The following is a 17,334-nucleotide window of genomic DNA, read 5'->3' as shown; positions in this document are numbered from 1 at the left end:
CTGGTCATGTATGTATATATCTCCACTCTTGTTTGCATTTCACGGTAAAGTCTACACCTGTTGTTTTTGGCGCATGGGACAAATACTATTTGATTGTATTTTATTTTCAAAAAACATTAGGAAACACCTGCTCTTTCATGATATTAATCAGGTGAATCCAGGTGTAAAACTATGATCCCTTAATGATGTCACCTGTTAAATCTACTTCAATCAGTGTAGATGAAGGGGAGGCTACAGAGGGATTTTTAATCCTTTTTTAAAAATGTTTTTTATTTTTTATTTTACTAGGCAAGTCAGTTAAGAACAAATTCTTATTTGCAATGACGGCCTAGGAACAGTGGGGCAGAACGACAGATTTGTACCTTGTCAGCTCGGGGATTCGAACTTGCAACCTTTCGGTTACTAGTCCAACGCTCTTACCACTAGGCTACCCTGCCGCAATATTGGAATGTGTATGTGGGCCATTCAGAGGGTGAAGGGGCAAGACAAAAGATTGACATGCTTTTGAACGGGTTATGGCAGTAGGTGCTCACTGGTTTTAATGTGTCAAGAACTGCAACGCTGCTGGGTTTTTCACGCTCAACAGTTTCCCGTGTGTATCAAGAATGGTCCACTACCCAAAGGACATCCAGCCAACTTGACACAACTGTTGAGGCATTAGAGTCAATATGGGCCAGCATCCCTGGGGGAACATTTTCGACACCTTGTAGTCCATGACCCGACGAATTGAGGCTGTTCTGGGGGCAAAGGGGGTGCAACTCAATATTAGAAAGGTACAATCCACCTGTGTGTAATCAAGTCTCCGTATAAATGCACCTGCACTGTGATAGTCTCAGAGGTCCGTTAAAAGCGCAGAGAGCCTCATGAAGAACAAGGAACACACCAGGCAGGTCCGAGATACTGTTGTGAAGAAGTTTAAAGCCGGATTTGGATACAAAAAGATTTCCCAAGCTTTAAACATCCCAAGGAGCACTGTGCAAGCAATAATATTGAAATGGAAGGAGTATCAGACCACTGCAAATCTACCAAGACCTGGCCGTCCCTCTAAACTTTCAGCTCATACAAGGAGAAGACTGATCAGAGATGCAGCCAAGAGGCCCATGATCACTCTGGATGAACTGCAGAGATCTACAGCTGAGGTGGGACACTCTGTCCATAGGACAACAATCAGTCGTATATTGCACAAATCTGGCCTTTATGGAAGAGTGGCAAGAAGAAAGCCATTTCTTCAAGATATCCATAAAAAGTGTTGTTTAAAGTTTGCCACAAGCCACCTGGGAGACACACCAAACATGTGAAAGAAGGTGCTCTGGTCAGATGAAACCAAAATTGAACTATTTGGCAACAATGCAAAACGTTATGTTTGGCGTAAAAGCAACACAGCTCATCACCCTGAACACACCATCCCCACTGTCAAACATGGTGGTGGCAGCATCATGGTTTGGGCCTGCTTTTCTTCAGCAGGGACAGGGAAGATGGTTAAAATTGATGGGAAGATGGATGGAGCCAAATACAGGACCATTCTGGAAGAAAACCTGATGGAGTCTGCAAAAGACCTGAGACTGAGACGGAGATTTGTCTTCCAACAAGACAATGATCCAAAACATAAAGCAAAATCTACAATGGAATGGTTCAAAAATAAACATTTCCAGGTGTTAGAATGGCCAAGTCAAAGTCCAGACCTGAATCCAATCGAGAATCTGTGGAAAGAACTGAAAACTGCTGTTCACAAATGCTCTCCATCCAACCTCACTGAGCTCGAGCTGTTTTGCAAGGAGGAATGGGAAAAAATTCCAGTCTCTCGATGTGCAAAACTGATAGAGACATACCCCAAGCGACTTACAGCTGTAATCGCAGAAAAAGGTGGCGCTACAAAGTATTAACTTAAGGGGGCTGAATAATTTTGCACGCCCAATTTTTCAGTTTTTGATTGGTTAATTAACCTCTTAAGTCGACCCTCTACTTTTTTGAACATTTTGTTAAAAATCGCGCAACATTTCAGCGCCCTGCTACTCATGCCAGGAATATAGTACGTTCATATGGTTAGAATGTGTGGATAGGAAACCCTCGGACGTTTTTAAAACTGGTTAAATCACGACTGTGGCTATAACATAACGTGCGTTACATCGGAAAGCGCAGGAAAACCTGATCACAGAAAATGGAAATAAATATACTTGCGCCACTTCCAGCAATTGTTAACAGTGAGCCGAATTAGATAAGACCGAGCATTCAACTCCCACAGCATCCCCATGTTGTCTAGAGTCTTGTGAATTGAATCATCTTTGATTCTTGGTTGAACCGAAACAGGGGCACCACTTACCTCCGGTCTCCGCCCAGATCATTCCGGAAGAGCTCTCTCGTGAAATTTTTTCCAAGACGACAGCTAATGATTTTTACATCGCCTAAGGATGATTTTTATCGCTTATTAACGTTTACTAATACCTAAAGTAGCATTACAAACGTATTTCAAGTGTTTTGTGAAAGTTTATCGTCTACTTTTTGAATTTTAAAAATGACGTTACGTTGTGAAATCGCTGTTTTTTTTTTCGTTTATCACACAGTCTACATATAACGATATCTTGGCTTTATATGGCCCGATTTAATCGAAATAAAGACCCAATAGTGTTTATGGGACATCTAGGAGTGCCAACAAAGAAGATGGTGAAAGGTAATGACTGTTTTCTATTTTATTGTGCGGTTTGTGTAACGCCGAAATGCTAATTATTTTGTTTACGTCCCCTGCTGTGCTTTTGTGTTGTAGTGTATTGGTGCATGCTATCAGATAATAGCTTCTCATGCTGTCGCCGAAAAGCATTTTAAAAATCTGACTTGTTGCCTGGATTCACAACGAGTGTAGCTTTAATTTGATACCCTGCATGTGTATTTTAATGAACTTTTGAGTTTTAACTAATACTATTAGCATTTAGCGTAGCGCATTTGCATTTCCAGAGCTCTAGTTGGGACGCAAGCGTCCCAAGTAGAAGCAAGAGGTTAAAAAAGTTTGAAATATCCAATAAATGTCGTTCCACTTCATGATTGTGTCCCACTTGTTGTTGATACAGTTTTATATCTTTATGTTTGAAGCCTGAAATGTGGCAAAAGGTCGCAAAGTTCAAGGGGACCGAATACTTTCGCAAGGCACTGTATATGCAGTTAGGGATAAAGTGACTAGGCAACATAATAGATTAACAGTAGCAGCAGCGGATGTGATGAGTCAGAAGAGTTAATGCAAAAAGGGTCAATGCAGATAGTCTGGGTAGCCATTTGGTGAACTATTTAACAGTCTCATGGCTTGGGCGTAGAAGCTGGTCACGGTCCTGTTGTGTGTGTGTGTGTGCGTGTGCGTTCGCATGTGTGTGTGCACAGTACAGGTGCCTGTACTGAATGTACCTGAGTTTGTGTACATATCCAATCGGGCTCCTGAGTGGCGCAGCGGTCTAAGGCACTGCATCTCAGTGCAAGAGATGTCACTACAGTCCCTGGTTCCAATACAGGCTATATCACATCTGGCTGTGATTCGGAGTCCCATAGGGCGGCGCACAATTACCCAAGTGTCGTCCAGGTTTGGCCCGGGGTAGGCTGTCATTGTAAATAAGAATTTGTTCTTAATTGACAAGGGTGCTAGTGGGCAGATGGGTGGGGAGAAGACAGGTGTGTGTTAGTGGGGAGAAAATCTAAGGGAATTATATATTTATAATTCCTAAAAGTAATGTAGCAATAGCAGATTGTGATTCGCTTGGTTATAAAGGGGCTTTTCTAACTTAATATTTTTCCGCTGTAGAAGCTATGACAGTCTAAATCGCTCCTAGACCCCTTAAGTGGATATTGGGCCATAACAGAACTAAAAGGAGTTAACGATTCATGCAAAAACAAATATTGAATAATGAAAGGGAGTCTCTTGGCTATCTGAAGGAAAGCACTTCTGAAATAGAGAGAGAAATAAGTACAATATGTTAGCAGGGTGGAGAGAGAGCGAGAGTGAGAGAGATGGAGTAGGAACCACACAATGTGTAGTATGATGGTTAGTGCACTCAGCGAGCATAAGCGGTGTCACTCGCAGCCTGAGTGTTAAACAGCTCATGTGCAAATGCGTGGCTGTCACACACACACACCCACAAACATAGAGAGAGACGCAGCCTCCCTCCGAGCTATACTACTGTCATGATGTTGGCCTGTGGGTAGGTTTGTGACCCCCCCACCCATAAATACCTTTCTCCCTTCCCTCTCTCTTGACTCTACAGAGGGACTCTTGAAAAGCCTTTGTTAAACATAGAGAGCCTGGGAACATCAAACAAGTGGAGGGAAAGAAACCATATTTCGGTAATAGAACCAGTTGAAATATGCATTGGTACTTAATGAATATGATGTCAGTTCGGTTGTCATCTGAGACATTATGACTGATGGCAGGACGACCAAAACTGTATCTGCAAAAGTTTACACATTATAGTTATCAGATTCACATGGAATTGTTGTGCAATTCAATTGTTTATATATAAAATTATTTGTGAAAAGATTAAATGTAATTTTAGCTTCCAAATGAGAGATTTGGGTTTTCATAAGGTTAGGGCTCTGCTCAATCAGTGGCCCGCCCCTGTGAAGAGACATGAGTTATAAACTATGAAACACACCCTTCTCTCCCTCCACTATATAAGCCCTTGACGAAAATGTAACTATCTGTTCCGAGGACGTTAGTACGACGGTCCATACGTTGAAAAGGACTAACATGTCAACTACAGAACTAAGCCAACCTCACCGTGAGCTTTGGTTGTGAATGGTATAAACTTTGAACTCTTACTCACTAAAGAAGTGAGACATCCTAACCGTTGAGTTAGCAACAGCAGCTGTAAACTTGGGCTAGGAAAGCACAGACGACCTATCCCGTCTACAACACAATGACGATACTACATCGTATCCAATTTACCACCAGTGACATTCTTCAAAGGACAAAGGACTCTGTTGGGCAACACGGCCAGCATCTACGACCAACCTACCGAAACGCAGCTCAGAGTAAATATTTATTGCGTTTTCCTTTTCCAAATGGGCGGTAATTTAGAATACATAATATGTATTTACGATAGCGGAGCTTCTCCCTTTGTTCCTCAGTCTTCATGCTCTTTCACTCAAACCCAACCCCCTTTCCTTTGTGTAACCAGCCATGTTGGCTCCGTCCACCAGGCACGTTTTCCTCTATGACATAATTTGTAATCAAGGTATGATTCATTCTGTGTATATGTGATTCTGTGTGATTAATTTGGTATTTAATAAATAAATAAGTAAACCCAATTTTGTATTGCTGATTCAACTTGTTAGCCAGGGTTTGTGAACCAAGAATTTACAACTTTCAGATGAGACTGAAATAAGGTGACGATTAATATTGACTGCTATTGATGTAAAATATTACTAGGTCTTTAAGAGTTTATTTGGAAGATCACTGCTATATAAATATTATTCCGTGGTGCCCCGACTTTCTAGTTAATTACATTTTCATGATTAGTTCAATCAGGTAATATTAATGACAGAGAAAGGATTTTATAGAATAGCATGTCATAGCACTTAATCCGGCATAGCCAATGACACGACACTACGAAATATTTTTATAACTAACCCAAGATAGTTCATCTGTGTGGTTGTCAATGGGAACAAATCAAGCATAGTGGGCAGAACAAGCATGGAGGTGGACAGTGCCAAGTACGAGAGAGCGAGACCTTATTGGCACGCTCTAGCATTTTCTTCGCATATTTCTGTTAGGCATGTGTACAATAACTCAATTCGCGCTTGCATGCCTTGTAAACAAAGCAATTTCTCTTACACTTTGACTGTCACGGGATTCTTCCTGGGATGGAGAGGTGGACCAAAACACAGCGTGGTTATTTTGATACATCTTTAATCAAGATGAAAATAGAACAATATACAAAAACAAGAAATGTGCAAAACCGAAAACAGCCCTATCTGGTGTAACAAACACAAAGACAGGAACAATCACCCACAAAACCCAGCACAAAACAGGCTACCTAAATATGGCTCCCAATCAGAGACAATGACTAACACCTGCCTCTGATTGAGAACCGTATCAGGCCCAAACACAGAAACAGACAAACAAGACATCCAACATAGAATGCCCACTCAGATCACACCCTGACCAAACAAAACATAGAACATACAAAGCAAACTATGGTCAGGGTGTGACATTGACAAAGAGTCACATCAACAAAACGTAGAATATGTTACGAACAGGGTGCACTGAAAGAAACATTTATTGAGATAGGCTCTTTTCTTTAATGAGAAAATCCATAGAATGTTGGCCCAGTTCCATCTCGCTCCGTACTCTCCCATTGCCGGCCACTGGGCTTCCTCTCCTTACCATATTTGGTGGGGAGTGGAAATTCCAACTGGATAGGGCTGTGGCGGTGACCGTATTACCACCACAACAGCAGTCATGAATCATGACCACAGTAAAAATTCCATGTGACCATTGAGTCACGGTAATCTCCTTTTATGCACTCTGGACATGCGTTGGTAGTAACCCAACTCCATATCGACCGTCAAGTCGCTAATGACCTGGTACTCAGAGCTCTATTGTCCCTCTAACCATCAATGCAAATGCAATCGAAAATCACATCAAACACTTACCATCAAAACAGTATTGTGCTTTTAAAGCCCACCTCACTGTAATGATCAGCTTGAAGAAAGAAGTTCAACAGGTGATTGATACATTTACATTTACATTTAAGTCATTTAGCAGACGCTCTTATCCAGAGCGACTTACAAATTGGTGCGTTCACCTTATGACATCCAGTGATACTGAGTGGAAAAGATGGTTGTTGAAGATGTCATTTCAAAGCCTAACAAAACAAAATGTAGGCATATTTGAGTTAATGCATTGGTTTTATAAATGCGTCCAAACCCGAAAAAAAATCTGAATTAAAATAATGATTGTGCCATAATACAATACATAGCCTACCGCATATTACGCACGGCAGAAAAACATCAAACAAAACCTATTTAAGATATCTTTGGTACATAATTGGTCTAGCCTATACTTCAACATTAAAGCAGTTCTAGTAATCACCTTTTAGTGTGGACAGTATTATTATGCATACCGGAAGGACTGGATACCTTAAGCTGCGCTCCAAAATGAGTCTGGGAGAGAATGAACAGGCCTAGGCAACTTTGTTGGTTAATTGATTGTGCAGGGTGGTTTACAGAGTTAGCCTACAATTATAGTGATTTTGAATAACCTACTAATATGGCATTTCTATATTTTCATATTTAACAGGGTGACACATTACCGTTATCTGCAGAATCTCACCCCCGTGCATGTTCTTCTCCTCCTCTCTCCTTCATTGTTTTCTCAAGCATGTTACGACAGAACTTCCTGAACAGATTTCCCTTGGTTTCCCAAATGAAGCACTTGGAAGCTTCAGGAGCAGGGTTGAAGAGCCCATGGCATTCTGAGATTAGATGGAATATCACCTGCCACGCAGCAAGAGGCTGGCTGCTTCTCAAATAGTGGTTGATGCCGTGGAGTGAAGTAATGGAGTAGTCTACCAGGCATTATTGAGAAGAAAAAAAATCGCCCGGCGAGAAAACCAACCTCCATTCGCCATTCCAGTGCATATGGATGATGTATTTTTTGCCCTGCCCCTGTTCCTGCCCATTTGATAATGGGCCATTCTAAATCGAAAACAAATTTGAAAATTAGTAAAGACAAGATTACATTGAGAATAAATTTATCTGTGAAAATATGACCACTTGATGAGAGAACAGCTGTGCAGCCTGAGGCAAGGAACAGAACACAATATTGTTTTGTGACTTTCTCAATTCATCAATAGCCTACAGTCTCATCATGCAGCCCACATGTATTTTGATTTCTAAGACATTCATAGGTTTGTATTATTCACAACTAAAGTTGCCTAATAACTCTAAATCTAGCATATAGGACCTGTTTCATATGAGCACTTTTATGCTACATAGTCACGTCATATGAGCACTTGCTCCACAATGGGATAAATAGCTTGTATGCGTGTTTTTTTCTGCATGGAGGCCTGGAGATGATAAATGTGTTTATGTTAATTAACGGTCAATTAACGTGAGACCGGCAAGCTTTTGCATGACAATAACCAGCTGACAAAATTGCATGAACACCACAGCCTGAAAACTGGATGCTTCAGATTTGTACATCCGGTGAAACGTTTGTCTCCTTGTTCTAGGCCAGCCAGCCAGCCAGCCAGCCAGCCAGCCAGCCAGCCAGCCAGACAGACAGACAGACAGACAGACAGACAGACAGACAGACAGACAGACAGACAGCACATTTTCATGTTAAACCCACTCTGACACATGCCTTACAATCCATATTACATGTCAACTACACAGAAGGACATGGTGTCTTCAAACCCAGTTGTGTTATTTACACACATTTTTCACAGGATGTCAAAATGTGAAGAATGGATGTCCTGTGTGTGTGTGTGTATGAGCACGGGTGTGTGTGTGTGTGTATGAGCACGGGTGTGTGTGTGTGTGTGTGTGTGTGTGTGTGTGTGTGTGTGTGTGTGTGTGTGTGTGTGTGTGTGTGTGTGTGTGTGTGTGTGTATGAGCACGGTGTGTGTGTGTGTGTGTGTGTGTGTGTGTGTGTGTGTGTGTGTGTGTGTGTGTGTGTGTGTGTATGAGCATGGGTGTGTGTGTGTGTGTATGAGCACGGGTGTGTGTGTGTGTGTGTGTGTATGAGCACGGGTGTGTGTGTGACTGCGTAACTGTGTGTATTAGTGCTACAGACAATGCTGAATGAGTGTATCCATTGTAGGACATCTCTCTCTTGTTTCCTCACACAATGGGAGAGCTATCTGCCATCTCAGTGGTTAAGGTAGAATGTGGACCGACAGGGAAGGACATCGCTCTCCTGTTTCCTCACACAATGGGAGAGCTATCTGCCATCACAGTGATAAGGTAGAATGTGGACCGACAGGGAAGGACATCTCTCACCTGTTTCCTCACACAATGGGAGAGCTATCTGCCATCTCAGTGATAAGGTAGAATGTGGACCGACAGGGAAGGACATCTCTCTCCTGTTTCCTCACACAATGGGAGAGCTATCTGCCATCACAGTGATAAGGTAGAATGTGGACCGACAGGGAAGGACATCTCTCTCCTGTTTCCTCACACAATGGGAGAGCTATCTGCCATCTCAGTGATAAGGTAGAATGTGGACTGACAGGGAAGGACATCTCTCTCCTGTTTCCTCACACAATGGGAGAGCTATCTGCCATCTCAGTGATAAGGTAGAATGTGGACCGACAGGGAAGGACATCTCTCTCTTGTTTCCTCACACAATGGGAGAGCTATCTGCCATCACAGTGATAAGGTAGAATGTGGACCGACAGGGAAGGACATCTCTCTCCTGTTTTCTCACACAATGGGAGAGCTATCTGCCATCACAGTGATAAGGTAGAATGTGGACCGACAGGGAAGGACATCGCTCTCCTGTTTCCTCACACAATGGGAGAGCTATCTGCCATCTCAGTGGTAAGGTAGAATGTGGACCGACAGGGAAGGACATCGCTCTCCTGTTTCCTCACACAATGGGAGAGCTATCTGCCATCACAGTGATAAGGTAGAATGTGGACCGACAGGGAAGGACATCTCTCTCCTGTTTCCTCACACAATGGGAGAGCTATCTGCCATCACAGTGATAAGGTAGAATGTGGACCGACAGGGAAGGACATCTCTCTCCTGTTTCCTCACACAATGGGAGAGCTATCTGCCATCACAGTGATAAGGTAGAATGTGGACCGACAGGGAAGGACATCTCTCTCCTGTTTCCTCACACAATGGGAGAGCTATCTGCCATCTCAGTGATAAGGTAGAATGTGGACCGACAGGGAAGGACATCTCTCTCCTGTTTCCTCACACAATGGGAGAGCTATCTGCCATTTCAGTGATAAGGTAGAATGTGGACCGACATGGATTTCAAATGCACATAACAAACAATTAAATTCTAATTACCACGAGCGCAAACAATTTACCCTAGCTGTGACATTTGTACCGTGGGACTGTTCGATTATTCATTCAAGCTTTACGCCTTTCGCAAAAAGTGAAGCAGAGAGTGTCAGAGTAGGATATATTAACGTTTGGTATAATCCTTGTCACATCGGATATGAATAAAGTAACCATCTATTCAAGCCACTTCTATTAGACATTCTGTTCCCCCAAAATAAAACTCGACCTTGTTTTCTCATCTCTTCCAAATGTCACACGCGGGTGGACATTGGGGAGTTTAGTCAATCGTGTTTGTTGTGAGATAATTATACTTTTCAAATTGTATCTTGCCTGAGTCGGGGATCTCTTTTTGTAATGAAAGTTTAATTTTCGTGGAGATGTGTCTGGGAATTTTCAGCCTTCTTTAAAGAGAGTACATGCTTATAATATTATTTTTGCTCTCTAGAACCCAAAAGGGTTCTTCTCTCAATAGGAGTAACCTTTAAATAACTATTTCTGGTTCTACATGGAACCAAAAAGGGTTCTCCTACGGGGACAGCCGAGGAACCCTTTCGGAAGGATTTTATCTAAGAGGTGTAAGAAAGTACGGCATATCATTATAATGATTTTGTTCTCGTCTAAAGTCATGAAGGTAATGTTGGAGTGATGTTTAAGTTGTTAAATGTAAAAGTATCTGTGGGTTATTCTTTTACGGACACTCTGGGCTCAACGTGCTCAAAAACATCACCTGTATACTTTTGTTATTGCAGCCTTCTGCCTACATCTTTCAAGGTTTCAAAATCACCACCTAAAAATTCTCTACAATGCCGCTAACTTTTCTCAATCATTCTAGAATAGAGTCTACATCATTCTAGCCTAATGTCAACTCTGTGACGAGGATGCAAAGAAGTGAGCTCACTCCACACTGACCTGAGTTCAGTTTCAGAGTAACGGACTATTCCGACGGCCCTGCGCATTGCGTATTCTCACCGGGTGACCTGGAGTCATCATCATCAAAATTCACAGTCCAACAGCATGATTCAGCCGTTCGCCATATAACAACCCACCAGCCAGATGGAGGCTTCTGCACTGAAGTCAGTCAGACAAAACGTTCTGCACATATTATTTTTCCTTTTCCCTCCTTCCTTGGAGTTCCAGTAGAAAGTAATTCATCTGCAAACAGAGACATGTGTGTGTGTGTGTGTGTGTGTGTTAGTGTGTGTGTGTGTGTGTGTGCGTACACGCGTGTGTGTGTGTGTGTGTGTGTGTGTGTGTGTGTGTGTGTGTGTGTGTTAGTGTGTGTGTGTGTGTGTTGTGTGTGTGTGTGTGTGCGTACACGTGTGTGTGTGTGTGTGTATGTGTGTGTGTGTGTGTGTGTGTGTGTGTGTGTGTGTGTGTGTGTGTGTGTGTGTGTGTGTGTGTGTGTGTGCGCGTACACGTGTGTGTGTGTGTGTGTGTACACGTGTGTGTGTGTGTGTGTGTGTGTGTGTGTGTGTGTGTGTGTGTGTGTGTGTGTGTGTGTGTGTGTGTGTGTGTGTGGCCAGTGAAGTGAGTGTATAACCTTCTAGTATGGGCAGTTTAGTTAAAACTATCATTTTGATATCATGGATGGCCAGTCCTTGCATCCATAGCTCTGTCTATTCATTTGAGGGTGGTTACATTTCCAAATCCCCCAGCTTTTTACCCAAGACAGGGGTGGGTGATCACTTTTATTGTTTCAACTGCTGATTGCCGCTTTAAACAAACTATACGATTTGGAGTAGAAACAATGTAATGGCCAAGTAAACAACAAAAACAAAACACACATGCTCAAGCATCCCACACTGATATCGAAAACCTTAAAGGGTTATTTGGCTTTCCCCATAGGAGAACCCATTACATATCCCCTTTTGGTTCCAGGTAGAACTATTTTGGGTTCCATGTAGAACCCTTTCTACAAAAAGTTTTGGAAGCCTTTTTTCTTATGATGTGAACTGGGTCATGCTCTATGCTGTCCTCTGTTGCTAATCAGTAAGCAGTGAGTGTGTGTTTAGTCTATTGCCGGGGTCAGTCTGTCAGCATGTCTCCAGCGGCCCTGCCTCATGTTGCCCGTTTCACCCTCCTGACTCAGCAGGCGCTGGAACACTGAGCACACACACACACACACACACACACACACACACACACACACACACACACACACACACACACACGGCCAACTGGTCGAAATCACTCACTGCCCCACTTTAAAAACACTCACTTTACAACTGGCAGTCAGTTGGCTCCAGCAAAAAACAAAGCCTCTCAGTGTGTGTGTGTGTGTGTGTGTGTGTGTGTGTGTGTGTGTGTGTGTGTGTGTGTGTGTGTGTGTGTGTGTGTGTGTGCAGGGTCAGAAATGCACTTTTTGGTCCAGAATGCCCTATTTTTATTTAGCAGACGCTCTCACCCAGAACGACTTACAGGAGCAATTGGGGTTAAGTGCCCTGCTCAAGGGCACATCGGCAGATTTCACCTAGTCGGCACAGGAATTCGTACCAGCAACAACCTTGCTCAGCCCCAATCCTCTTAACAGCCACATTCCCCCCCCCCAAACAATTCACAATGAAGATAAATCACAGAAAAGATTGTACTCACATTCACCCAATGTAGAGTTGAGAGTTTCTCTTCCAGAGCTGAAACACACACACACAGTACCAGTCAAAAGTTTGGACGCATGTACTCATTCAAAGGTTTTTCTTTATTTTTACTATTTTCTACATTGTAGAATAATAGAAGACATCAAAACTTTCTAAATAACAAACTCCTGAGTGGCGCAGTGGTCTAAGAGGTGTCACTACAGACCCTGGTTCAATCCCAGGCTGTATGACAATTGTCTGTGATCTGGGGCCGCGCATGACTGGCTCAGTGTTGTCCGGGTTAAGGGAGGGTTTGGTAGGATATTGTTGTAAATAAGAACTTTTTCTTAACCCTCCTGCTGTGTTGTGGTCAAATTGGACTGATTTACAAGTATTCTCTCTGAAAAATGTAGTTTATTTAATCTGATTGTCGTAAGGTTCCATTACTTTGTCCACACAGGGCATCTGAACACACAAAATACATTTTGGATGATTTTCATCAAATTTGGGGTGTTTTATTTCACTTTTGTACACCTGTGGTGTTCTCGGGTCAAAAATGACCTGTCATTAGAAATTAATAGGTGAGACTACACTTACTGTATGAAATTGAGTTCAGGCACATGCCCATTCATCAGATGGACACACTTCCTCTCCCAGACCCCCACATGCATGTGTGTTTGAGCACACACACTCCCCTTCTTGGCTTCCATGGCAACCCCCACGGGAACTTTTCCCCAATATAATCTTTCCCCCATGGAAACCATACCTGTTGGCATTCTCACAAACAGTCACAACATTGTTTCAATAATATATAGAACTTTTCTTGCAGCTCTGGTATATAAAGCTTTTTTGAGGCTTTTCTCACAATTCATTCTGTGGCAGCACAATGACCAAACAATATACTGTATGTGAAGCTGTTGATCATATCTTTGATCATGACACTAGTGAGGAGGAGAGATACCTTGTTAAACTTTGAGTCCTTGTTAAACTTTGACACAAAGTAGATTATGATCAAAAGCACAATATGTTTCATCTAAGTATTTGTTATAATCTAAATACATTATGCATTTTTTATTTCTCAAAAACGAGTTGTATGAGCTCAGGTCAATGAGGTCTACAGGCCATAAATAGCAAATAGAAGTTCAAAACTTGTGATGTTCACAAGAACTTAAATTGATAAAAAGATGTAACACAACATTAGGTGATAATATATGTATTATTATGGATTTCTAAGCAGCTATAATGGGGCTGTCATTTTGGACCGGGAACACAGAATTAATTAACTTGAAAAGAACACGACAGGAGGGTTAGCTGACTAGTTAAATAAAAAATAAAAATATGGAATCATTTAGTAACCAAAAAAGTGTTAAAACAAAATATATTTTATATTTGAGATTCTTCAAAATAAGCATCCATTGCCATGATGACAGCTTTGCAGACTCTTGGCATTCTCTCAACCGGCTTCACCTGGAATGCTTTTCCCACAGTCTTGAAGGAGTTCCCACATATGCTGAGCACTTGTTGGCTGCTTTTCTTTCAACGGCAGTCCAAATAATCCAAAACCATCTCAATTGGGTTGAGGTCAGGTGATTGTGGAGGCCAGGTCATCTGATGCAGCACTCCATCACTCTCCTCCTTGGTCCAGAAGGACCTTGAACAGCTTCTGTCCCCAAGCCATAAGACTGATAATAGTGTGTTAATTAAAGAGTTAAACAATAACTACCCAGACTATCTGCATTGACCTTTGCTGATGCTGCCACTGTTTACTATCTGTCACTGTATTCCTAGTTATATGTACATGTCTACCTCAATTAATTTGTCCCCTGCACATCGACTCTGTGCTGGTACCCCTTGTATATTGACAAGTTACCGTTAATCGTTGTGTATCTATTAATACTATTTTTTACATGTTTTACTTTTCTATTATTTCTCTATTTGATTTCTCTCTGCGTTGTTGGGAAGGACCCGTAAGTAAGAATTTCACTGTTAGTCCACACCTGTTGTTTACAAACATGTGACAAATACAATTAGATTTGAATAGTACACTGGGGATTTGTCCATTGTCAAGCCAAACCTTTCTGGCTTGTGGTTTACGGCGATTGGTTAACCACTACTGGCGACACATTAGAAAATAATCTCTTCATAACCTTGTTATAGGAGATTTGGTCTAGATAGGTTGTGAGAGTGTTGTGTTTGTGTTAAAGAGTGGTGTTTGTGTTCTGATGAAATTGTTACACTGTTCCTGTGACGTTTCTATAACGTGTGACTACTCACTCTTGATAGCGATGACGAGAGTGTTGTGGTTACATTGATCGTTGTGTTTGTGCTCTGACAAAGTTGTGGAAGTGTTTTTGTGATTTTTCTATAACGTGTGACTACTCACTCTTGATGGAGATGATGAGTTGGGGGATGACTGGCAGGATCTTGGTGCCTCCGTGCTCCAGCATGTCGTGGACCTCCAGGCGGGTGAAGATGTCGTATGGGGGGCACCGTCTCACACAGCCCGTCGCGAAGAACAGAGACAGGTAAAGGTGGTAGTCAAGTTTCTCCATCTGCACCTGGGGAATAGACATAAACATACACATGCACGATTACATGGTCACTAGGGACTGAATATTAGTGAGACAATGCATGAGGATCTCCCCTTGTTCATCCTCTACATTGTGATAGAAACCAGTCATAGTCTGTCCTCATCTTCAGCTCTTTCTCTTTGATTATCCTCGGATTCACACAATATCCAGGGCCAAGCCTTTTCTCACCAGGCCTGGCTTTAAAAGGTGGTTATCATATCAGCCCCAGATGAAGACAGGAGGACAGCTGTTGGGGACATCATGACTCCCCGACATCTAGTATCCTGTGGGCCAACACATTAACACCTGTTTGTGACACTGTTTAGGCCTACCCTCCCACAAAACAGCTACACAAATGGGGACAATATAAAGAGGTCCATTCAGCTACTGAACCTGTCTGGATTATGTGCGTTGGTATTGAGTTTGTTACAGTGTATTACAGTAGGCAGAGCAACACGACTCGTGTTATGATGAATTCAGAGAGCAGTCATGGTCACGCCAAACTTCACAGAAAAGGTCAGGTGACAAGGCCACCCGTCTCTCCTCTCACACACTGTGTGTGTGTACGTTCGCACCCGCGACTACGTGTGTGTGTGTGTGTGTGTGTGTGTGTGTGTGTCAACAGAATGTCGTGTTGTTCTATTAGATTGTATGAACTCCAGAGCAGTGTGGTGACTATTGTTGGCCGAGGGGAAGGGGCAAACCTCTTTCATGTCATGAAAGCCAATCCTGTGTAGAGAAGAGGCAAACACTGCCCAACCCTGGAGCAGCCAGGAGTCTTAAAGAACAGCTGAACCCCATCGCCCCATCCCTCCTACACCCCACTGGGTAACGCTGCCATCAAAATGTCACTGCCACGCGGACCAGGGTGACTTTGATGTCCTAGGCCTCTTTCCCCCCGTTAGATGCTTCAAAGCAAGTGGACCCCCTGACACAAGTTTCATGGGAAAACAGAGAGAAGGAGAGAGACAGAGAGAGAGAGAGAGACGGAGGGAGACGGAGAGAAGGAGAGAGACAGAGAGAAGGAGAGAGACAGAGAGAAGGAGAGAGACAGAGAGAGAGAGACGGAGGGAGACGGAGAGAAGGAGAGAGACAGAGAGAGACAGAGAGAGAGAGAGAGAGACGGAGGGAGACGGAGAGAAGGAGAGAGACAGAGAGAAGGAGAGAGACAGAGAGAGACAGAGAGACAGAGAGACAGAGAGAGAGAGAGACGGAGGGAGACGGAGGGAGACGGAGAGAAGGAGAGAGACAGAGAGAAGGAGAGAGACAGAGAGAGCACACAGTGTGTGTTAGCACAGAGACTGAGCTGATTGCTTTGAGGCAATTTGCTGGCTAACCTTGACCTTTTCTGGCTTGGTCAAGATCATCATTGTGAGTCAGGCAGGCGGGCGGGCGGAGAGATGAGAACAAAAGCAAAAATGCACCGGGAGAGAGTGGGAGTGGCGAGATGACACTCACAGACACAGCATGGATAACTACAACCTGCCTGTGGCAGAACGAGCCACACAGGAACAGAGAACATGCTACAAGCTGCATTCAGAAGAGATTTGGACATAATAGGTTACAGTAGACAATGTAATGTCAGTCAGTGAGTAAGAACAGTGGTTCCCAAACTGTGTCGGCAGTTTATTTATCAGTCCGGCTTTCAACTTACTCTTCAAATTTTAAATAGTAGAATGCACAAGGTACAACTTTGAAATGAGGTAGAGATTCATCAGTTTTCCTCTTGCCATCGCTGAGGTTTCCCAAACTGGGTCCTGGGGCCCCCTGGTTGGATCGGTTAGTTTTTCCCCCTAGCACTACACAGCTGATTCAAATAACCAACTCATCGTGAAGTTTTGATGATTTGAATCAGCTGTTTAGTGCAGGGGGTAAAGTGCAACCAGGGTGGCCCCAGGACCGTGTTACTATGCAACCACCAGCTAATCACTAGCTCGTCTGGGCTTGTTGCTGTTAGCTAGCACATGGACAAGCAGTACCTCTGTAGTCAGAAATGACACAAATTACCACCATAGCTAGATCCTTCATGCCTCCTTCATCCCCTCTTTCCACTGGGATTCTCTGCCTCTAACCCTATTACAGGGGCTGAGTCACTGGCTTACTGGTACTCTTTCATGCCGTCCCCAGGAGGGGTGCGTCACTTGAGTGGGTTGAGTCACTGACGTGATCTTCCTGTCTGGGTTGGCGCCTCCCCCTTG

At 43.1% G+C, this 17,334-nt stretch overlaps 1 pseudogene; it reads right to left on the bottom strand.

The window, feature by feature from the left end:
* LOC135561642 (parkin coregulated gene protein-like) overlaps positions 1-17,334 on the bottom strand; it is a 325,154-nt pseudogene that overhangs the window by 164,875 nt on the left and 142,945 nt on the right.

This window comes from Oncorhynchus nerka, linkage group LG18 (genome assembly GCF_034236695.1).
Source record: "Oncorhynchus nerka isolate Pitt River linkage group LG18, Oner_Uvic_2.0, whole genome shotgun sequence".
Lineage (NCBI taxonomy): Eukaryota > Metazoa > Chordata > Actinopteri > Salmoniformes > Salmonidae > Oncorhynchus > Oncorhynchus nerka.
Note: the sequence above shows the minus strand (reverse complement) of the source record. Positions and strands in the feature narration are given on the sequence as shown.